This window comes from Diplotaxodon limnothrissa, linkage group LG16 (assembly GCF_057381915.1).
Source record: "Diplotaxodon limnothrissa isolate DT_005_m linkage group LG16, D_limnothrissa_male_GT1.1, whole genome shotgun sequence".
In the NCBI taxonomy this organism is placed as follows: Eukaryota; Metazoa; Chordata; class Actinopteri; order Cichliformes; family Cichlidae; genus Diplotaxodon; species Diplotaxodon limnothrissa.
The window spans coordinates 32,241,156-32,251,006 of record NC_140611.1 but is presented as its reverse complement, the minus strand read 5'-3'; positions in this window follow the sequence as shown (position 1 = coordinate 32,251,006).

Below are 9,851 nucleotides of genomic sequence, written 5' to 3'. Positions count from 1 at the left end.
ACAGGCATGACTAACATGAGAAGATTAATCATCTTCTATTGGCAGCAGTTAATACCAAAGTCTGCTTTCAAATCTCAGTCAATAAGCCTCATTAAGGTTCATCATCTGCAAGATGTAAAAATATACCCCTAAACATGGCTGTCTTGTTATCAAGGTGATGTGTCTTTTCCCCAAACACAAACTTCCGCAGTGGTGAAGTGACCTGAAGCAGCTGATGATGAAGTGTGATTTTATCCACTGACTGCAACAATCCAGACACGGAGAGATGACGACATCACCCAAAGGTTCTGCGTAGCTACAAGCTGCCGGGTTTGAACCCAGAAGAAGCAGCTTTGTGTCCAGATTCAAGTTTGTACTCACTGGTTTGGTTTAGAGCCAAAAGATCATGGATTAAAAACAAAACACAACAGATGAGTCTGATTATTGCTGTAACGCACAGGGGTCGAAGGATGAATCAGTGTCGATGTTAATGCTAATTTTATTCATGTAGCAAATGTCATTGCATGTAAACTCAGTGTACTTACTAAAAAAGCTGAAAACATAAAAACTTTGTGGCTCTATAATGTATTAATTCAATAAAAACAACAAAACAAAGATATAAAGTAAACTAACACACAGAGTTATTAACTGTGAGTCTGAAAACCAGTGACTAAAATAAAAATAAATAAAATTACATCACAAAAAATAAAATGAATTAAGTCCCGACAGGATGTGAGTCTCCGTCTCAACAACCTTACACAGAATTTTTGCACTTTCTACTTTTTGAATGCATTACATCAGGTTTTGACTCCCAGGAGAAAGTAATTTGTTACTCATTAAATTACTGCAAAAGTAATGTGATTACAGGCAGCTGCCACCCCTCCAGCCTCCTAATGCAGACTGTTAGGTCTCTGAAACTGGAACAATGGAGGACATCAGAGGCCACAGCCTCTGCCAGTGTGCATTACAGGTGGACATGTAAAACAGGCCGAGGTTGGTTTAATTAGCCTCAGTTGGCTCCAGCAGGTCCACAGATCCCTGCCATGTCTACCAGCAGCTAGTTTTTCCTCCTGTTCGTTTAAAAGACACTGTTTTGGTTTATGCCAAATCCAAACTTTTTAAAAAATAAAACAAGTGGAGGTGAAATTGCTCCTTTGGCAGCGCTCCGCTTGGATTTGTCGGATCATTTGTCTGAGTATCTCTTACACCTCTGGAAAATGTGAAGGGGCCGCAGATAGGTGTTAAACTATCCACCAGACAAATGGGTTTGGGACTCAGATCCACACTGAGGTCGACCCGGAGATGGTGGGGCGTCCTCAACAAGTTAACCCGGCTGTGAAGAGGCTTTCTCCTCCAGACAAGGCGTCCATACATGCAGGCGGGGCCTCCTGCTGCTCGCAGAGGGCCCGGCAGGAGAGCTCGGGGAGGCTACTGTTTCTGCCACTGTCAGTGAGATGGATGAGGGGGGAAACACAGGAAGAGGGAGAGGCTGTGACATCTTAGCCTGCTTTTGACACCTGAACACATCACACACACACACACACACACACACACACACACACACACACACACACACACACACACACACACACACAGTGAACATATGCTGCCCCCAACATTTAAAACACACATGCAGAAGGAATCAGATTTGAGCTGATGATGATGATTGAATTAGGTGTGTCACCCCCTCGCCGGGGAGCGCACACGTGTGCGGTACAAAGGTTTGAATTCTGCACAAAGGAGCAAAAGGACGACTCCATACTGAGCCAGAGGCAGGCGAATGATGGATATGATGGATCAATCACCCTCGCTGTTTAATCAGGACATCAGTCACCCAACTCGAAGGCAGGAGGGGAGGAGGGGAACTGCAGGCTCTTTATAACCACATTTAACCCCCGAACGAGGAGGCCGTAAATCTAAACAAGCAGAGAGAAGTCCTGTTAAATCCCAGGAAGAGGCGACAAAGAGAGAAAGCAGGAGGTCAACAAGCTCAAAACTGATAACACAAAACATAGTCAGAGTTTGAAAACTATCAATCTGAGTGCAGAGATGACAGCAGGGATACTTTAAATCTGACTTTCTAAGAACAGTCTGGATCAGGAAATCACAGATCGAAGGACTGAATGCTGCCACACGGGGATTTCTTTTTTTATTAACACAAATTCAGAGTCGTCGTCTGAAACAGCAACAATCCATCTTAGATAAGATGAGATAACTTTATTTATTTCAGTTATCTTCTTAAGTATAATGGCTGATTAAATAGAATAATATATACCTCATTAAATAAGATACCGAATGACTTTAAATAATGTAAACAAGTACGCAAAAAGCAAGTGAACTAAAGCAATTCAGAATCTAAATACATCGTTTAAAAAGCTGTATGGAGTAAGGAGCTCATTAATTTAGAATTTAAATAAAACTCAATAAAAGTGAAAATATACATAAAATAGTAAAAATGTATTTTAACAAATTAAAAGTTGAAGGAAATAAAATGTTGTATATCAGTCAATCAAGTAAAATACTGCAAAATGTGCTACACATAATAAAAACATAAAATATATTAAAATAAAATAAATTCAATCAAATAAGAAATATGAAAAAAAAAATTAATTCTAAAATGACATGTTTGTGTAACCTGTGGTGGATTACCCTGAAATATGTTAAAAGGACAGGTTCATCGATAAATGCATATTTTTTTTAAATGAAAAAACAAACAAATCAAACAGTTTGTACTTGACGAAAAGCTAAAATAATAATTTAAAAACTATAATTAATTGAAATTAGGTTTATTATTTATTGCTGCTGTCAGTGTGACCTTTGCAGAAACAACACAAAGGACTGAAGGATTAAATCCTCCCTTCACAAACCATCACTGAGCCACTTCAATATTTAATAAGAAGTAAACTCAAAATTCAACAGCAGAACATGCTGATGTTCAAATAAACGAATGAATGAATAAATAAATAAATACGCAGCAAACGCAGCTGTTTGATGATCGACCTGACAGCTCCTCTGCTTTCCTGTGGAGGTCATCTGATGTGTGGCCATCATCATCTCCACACCGGAAAGGAGGAAACTGCTCATTAGCTGAGATCAACAGCTGGCTTTTCAGCTGACAATGACTCGCTGCCTCTGCGGCGTGTTTCACAGCATCGTGGGCCGCAGCTCGGGGTCCATGTTTTCATGTAGAGTCATCAGCCCGTCACAGCAGCTGCAGAGCCAACAAGAGCGAACTGAACATTTCTTCAGTCGCCTTTTGGGGAGCACTAAAGTAGATGATCAGGCATGTCGCTGTTTTTGTGAAGCTTCCTATAAAATCTGATGCTCTCTGCAGAACAAGAAGCCATGCATGAGCTGTACTGCACAGCAACCTAGGGTATTTGTCAGATAAGTGCAGTAGAATTGCTCAAAAGGTTACAGTTTAGCTCTAACGTTTCTCTCTGGTGTGCTCAAGAAGCTCTGCGGGCTCAAAAATGATAGCGTGAAGGTAAAATTTTGCATAAATAAAGTTACTGTTCTGAGAAGGTCGAGGGAGCTGTTGTCAGAGGGGATGACCTGTATGGAGCGTATGGAACGAGGGGTTAAACTCATCTATTCATGTGAGCCATTGTGAGCTTTGTGAGGGTGACAGAGCAGCGCCTTTTCACTCAAAGCAAACTCGACAAAGACGCCAAGAAGGCTGCATTAAAGGCATCAGACTAATCAAAACGGGCTCCTGTGAGTCAGTCCCGATGAGGTGATTCCTGAACAGCAGCCAGAAAATCCACTTTTGAGAGTTTTAAGCTGTTCCGGCTCTGCGAGCAGATAGAGATCTGAGATCTGATTGAACCGAGACGTTTTGCATTGAGAAGCAGCAAAGCGGTGAGCTACAGCCGCTCCTGAAAGATGACGAGGAGGAAACGGGTGCAGAAATATGAAAGCAGTTCTCAGGAAAAAGTCCTCTGAGTGACGATTGGGTGTTGAGTAAGACCTTGGCTCCTTCTCGAGCGCTCAAAAACCGGCGACTCGCAACGTAACTGTGACCCGAGCCTGCAGGAAGCGGCCATTGTTACAGCGGCGAGCGTGAGTGTGCGTTTGGCTGTGATGGATGTGTGTCTCTTCCTGTTTGTAGTTTCTCAGGAGCGCACTTTCTTCTCATGCTGCGAGCACACACTCTGCAGCCGTGCTTTCTGAAAGAGAGGAGGGAGATGAAAGAGGCGCAGGAGTAAATCTCATCCCCTCGGACACCAAACACATACTCGGGAGGCCTGGGAAGTCTTTTAAGTCCAGTCCTTTTTCCCTCGCACGCTGCAGCTCATGTTCCTGTCAATCTTCTCGCCCTCGTCAGTTGAGCAAACACGGCCCTACCTCTCTGCATTCACTCGCAGTTTTTAATTTCACCTGATAATTGCCCCCAACCTTCAGGAAGTGAAGCAGACACTCGTCTCAGATGAAGAACCCGACCCCTGACCTCAGAGTCACAGTCACCTGTCCCTCCTTAAGAAAGATGATCCCAGGCGCTGTCCACCGCCAGTACAGCCGCCGCTGCCATCTATACGCGGCGGTGACAGGAGGGGTCATCTCTGAAGCTCCTCTAACACTTAATTATATCTCCTCAGAGGAAGGAGACAAGCAAACCGTCAGAGGGAGGACATCGGGCATATGGCAGTCGAAGGGAATGGAGAGCTCTTTTCAGGGCTTCTGAGTCTGAATGGAGCCGAACGTTTGTGAGAAATGGTCAGTCAGACCACGGACATCTGGTCAGTGGCTATATGGAGGCTTTCAGGGCGACTTGGACGTTATAAAGTACTTTTTGCAACATTTATCTGCAGAGTCTTCACCTCTACACTGTCCAGCAGGTCACCGGAGACCCATCTAGGGTCAGAGTTGGGCCTGATTCTCTTTGTATGAAACTTTTGGATATATGGATGGGTGGATTATCAGTAAAAGCTGTTTCAAGCTTGTTTAAATAGGCAAAAATTATAGAAAAAATAGGCCTAAAAGGTTAAGTTTAACCAAACAAATCTGTAATACTGGAAACCTGAAGCTCTTATAAGTTGGTAGTTTCATGAATATCATAAGAGAAGATTTCTAATTTTCACCTTTGGCCCCAAAATAGCCCACATCTGATATTTTCTTGGTCTCCATTGGGCCTTGGCTTACAGGGTTCCCTTTACACCTGGCCCACACAACATCTGTTAGTATTGTAACTGAGCCATAAGTGCCAAAGTAGCCCCGATCTGGTCTAATGTGGCTGCTCTCTGGAAATCCTGTTTTAGCTCAGTGGACTCACTTTATTTAGCTTGTTTTTGGTCCATTTAGTGCATCTGGTCTGTGTAGACCCACAATCAGCCTGGCACATGTGGGTTCACCTTATTAAGATCAACGGCTTCCACGTTTTAGCACCTATCCGCCACAGTGAGATGACACAAAGAGGGATCAATACTCAGCCAGAAAGAGTCTGCTTTGGCTTGCATTGGTTCACCTTTAATGTACTTCATTGTGGATTGCTTGAATGTTTGGTGTAGATTTTGCAGATTAATTTTGGTCACATTTGACCTGGATTGACAGTGTTCACCTTATATGAGTTAAATGTCCGGTGTGCTGTGATATTTAGGCCACATCCTGCCCACATGACATTTTCCACTGTTGTATTTTGTTGTTACAAAAGCAGGTGTTTTCTCGGATATCGTATTTTTGCACAAATAACATGAAAAACTATTAATAATCTGATCGTTCCATCCAACTTAAATCCTAAAAAAAACATTTTTTTTCCAAGAGAAAATGAAAAAGTAATGACTAAAACTGTGAAGCAAATCACAAACTGCACGGTTCAGATAGAAAAAAACTTCCTGCTGTTCTTTATTAAGCGATCATCACGTCGGTGCTGTTGTTTATTTGCTGTCTTCCTCTTTCAGGCTTCTCGTTATAGTTTAATCTGGTGTGAGTCACGCCTCCTAACGTGGACATTTTCACAGTCTGAGAATGAAAAATCTAAAAGTAAGTCTGGGAAATGATGGTTTTACTCACTGCTGTGAGACTGTGTTAGAATGGCAGGAAATTAAGCTGAAGGTAAATTTTTGTAGCGTGTTTGTTGCCTAAAGCCAGTCAAAGGTGGGCGTATAAAAAGAAAAATCCAGTCAGTGGGAATCAGGTGGACCAGAGAGGACTTACAATACAACACTGCCAACATTTAACCCAAAAGAAAACGGCTCTAATGAGTGAGTAACGATTGTTTCCTGGTATCACTGCTCAGTCCTCCCTCCTCAGTTCCTTCCCTTTCCTACAACCTCCACCTCCACCATCCTCCCCTTTTGTCTCCTTCTGCTCCTCACCTCTCCCATACCCAGCCCGAGGAGAAAGAGCTGCTCTCATTCAGGCCTTTCAGGCTCCCCTCCTCCTCCTCCTCATCCTCAATAGCTCTTTATGCTGGGACCCCTGGGCCATCAACATGACAATGTGACAATGTGGCGGGGCTTTTTAAAAGAGATCCTGTGTTTGTTAAGTGTTTCTGCCCCTGAAGAGCCACCACGGGGCAGGAGAGGGGAGCTGTGAAAGCAGAGGGTGAACTTTGATCACATGATGTGAAAGGACGGACTTTTTGATTAACTTGAGCCGAGCAGGCCGGGGAGGTTTTCTGATTTCCCGGATCAATGCTGAATTTATTTTAAAGAAACTCTTCAATCTGTACATTAAACAGGTCTGACACAGAACGGCTCACACTGGAAATTATTTGAAGGACATTTCATGTTAAATCCGCCAAATTAGAGGAATCATCCCACCATTTCAGAGACACGGTCTAAATGAGCTCATATTTTTTAAAGTAACTTTGCCAACATATATGAAGATGTCATGACTCACAGCCCTATGAATTCAGGAGACATCCACATTAAACTTTCTGGGCTAAAAAACACGTTTAAACTCTGCTAAAACTGAAACCAAAACAGTTTTATATCCACTCCAAGAGTCACAATATAATTTTTTTTCTATACTCAGCTTTGAGCATCAGTGTTGCTGAGGTTCATCTCAACACATGAATATCAATGGGATCAGCAGAGGTTTCCCCCCTGAAGCAACAGCATGCGCCATCTTTGAAAGCACTGTTTCCACTCATGCATGTAAACAGGAAGGGTTGTAATCAGGGGTTAACGTGGGATTTGCAGTACAGCGTGGGGGAAATGAATAAACTTAGAAATAAGTCAGATAATTTCAGTTGTTTTCTTTGTGGACGGGCTGTGATCAGCTTACCTGTGCTGTTGTTCTCTGTGGATTCATCCAACTACATTGAAAGTATACAGTACAAGCAGATGTCATGTGATTCATCACAGCTGCTTTCTAACCTCTATAAATGTGGAAAGAGCATCACTGGTTAAAATTCAAAGTGATGACAGTTGACCTTATATAATAATGATGATGATGATGATGGTGATGATAACAACATAGCTTGTACATGGTACCATTTACCTATTACAAACCACCCAGTTTAATTCTCACATAATCTTTGAATAACATTCAATTATCAGCTTTTAATTTATCAAAGACTTTTCTCAGTATGAAGTAACCGGTGACATCTTCACATCCTTAGTTTTGTCTGATCAGTAGTCCAAAATCTAACAAGATTAACTGGCCTGTCATGTTATTTCCTGCTGTATTGTTGTCTGTTGCTGGTAGTTTGAGTTTGGGTTATTAAAACTGGACATCATCTATATAAATGAAGATGGATCTATCTAAATACATATTATAATGGAAGCAGGCACAAAAAAAGAGGATTAAGAATAGAGCCCTGAGGGACGCCACAGGACAAGAAAGCAGGTGAGTCAATGGTGCTTTCAGGTGTGAAACCCATTTTTTTACGTATCATTTTATTCCCATCGTGGTGTGATGGACACTGAAGCCCATTGTTGAGATTTTAGTTGCCCACTTCAGTGGATATTTTGCTCTTCAAAGGAGTTGGTGACATTCCTGTATCACATACACCTTTAAGCCTTGACTGACGTTATTATCTGTGACTTATCCAAACTGCTTCTCCTGAGATTACCTCTGAACTCTTTCAAAAGAGGATTAGAGAAACATTAAACCAACTCTATTGCTTCTTCTTCTACTTTCACCTCAAACCACCCAGAAGCAAAGCAGACAAACTGAGGCAAAGTCTTTCATTTACACATCCTCTGCTTCTCCAATCTGACTCCTCCTCTCCCCCCGACCGGAGTCACACTGGAACTCCTTTCCTCTCCACCTCCATGAAGCATTTTCTATTATTCATCAAAAGGGGGCTTTAAGCACTTCTGCCTTTTCCAAGTGAAAAACAAGACATCTCTGGTGCTTTAATGCCAATTCCTCCCATCTGTGGGACAGAACGCCGCGGATCATTAAAATAAAAGTTAAAGAAAATCGATTATTTGGCTTCAAGCAGAGGCACGAGGAGCAGAGAGGGAGGGAGGAGATGCTGTTCCTGGACGGATCAACTGCGACTTGCCCTCAATTTGTGGCAGTAAAATCACCTCATTTCTGACTTTGCTTTAATTCAGAGGAAATTTGTATTTCTGAGGAAGTGCTCATACTCAATGTGACACCACAGGCTCACGGATGAATGCACAGCAGCTCAACACAAAGGCCCTTTTCCATCTGTGTGGGTATATAAGTGAGTCATCTGACAACTCAGTTCACAACAAGTAAAAGTGCTTTTGATGTGCAATCGAGGCAGCATGCAGTGTGACTCCCTGTGAACAAATTATTTCTTTCTACTAAAATTAGATGCCGCTGCAGGTAATTAGAAAAAACAAAAACAGAGAAAACCCTCTGAAGTAAGAACACTTTCATTTTGAGCTTGAGCGGTGTGACCTTTTTGAAGCTGGGCTGGTGAGTTATGTGTTTTTAAATATAGTAATGGCAGTTTATTTTGAGCGCAGCACTCCGGGGAGAGTTATCACAATGGCCTCATTTTGCCAGAGCGTGATGGCAAACGTTGCGTGCAGGATTGTGTCATTGTCAAGTTGGGTATTCCTTTTTCCTCCCTCGTTCTGTCTGTTATCTGATGTTCGTGTCTCTATATTTACAAGCTTGGATAAAAGCGTCATTTTCAGCTCTGATAGTGCATGAAAACAGCTTTTAAAAATGGACACGGCGACGTTAGAGATAGGTCAAACAGGGACAAAACTTCAAATCGCTGTCGAGCTCCTGCAGCAGAGCAACACGTCCAGTCAACTCTTTATAACTTTTACTGTTTAAACTTAATTTTTGTCAAAAATGAGATCACCTGCCAAGTTGGTCACATATGATGTGGTTTGGGATTTTGTGTCAACCCCATATTATAACAGTAGCTTCACAAAAGGTATTGAATGACATTTAAATTTACTAACCTAATAGAGATTAAAGGCCCTGAATGACAGTGAGGTGGTAACATTTATGGAAAAAACCTCACATAACCACATGAAGAAAATAAACTGAGGAGAAATGAGTGAAAAGTGCCTGGGTTGGGAGTTCAGCTGGACTGGGTCTTTAAAGGCCTTTATAATTCAGTTAATTATAAAAAAGAATGAAAACTAGTTTATCTCAAAAATTTAAAATGACTGAAAATCAACACTTGGAAATAACAACCTAGCTTATTAAAATAAACATAATATCACAGAACTAAATAGTTCAAAAAGCTAAAGGAGCTCAAGTAAACAGAAATTACAAAAAAGTGAAGAACTCAGAAAATTAGAGGCAAATATGACATGACAATGAGTTTCAAATGAATCTAAGTATTGTGTATGAGGTGATGAAAATTTGAAAATATGTTTTGAGCTAAGTGAGAAAGAGTTCAGCTGCATGTCCAGTAAATGATGCAGAAGATGGTCTGGTTCCATTGCTTCAGTTCAGTTGTATTTACATAGAGCCAAATCACAACAACA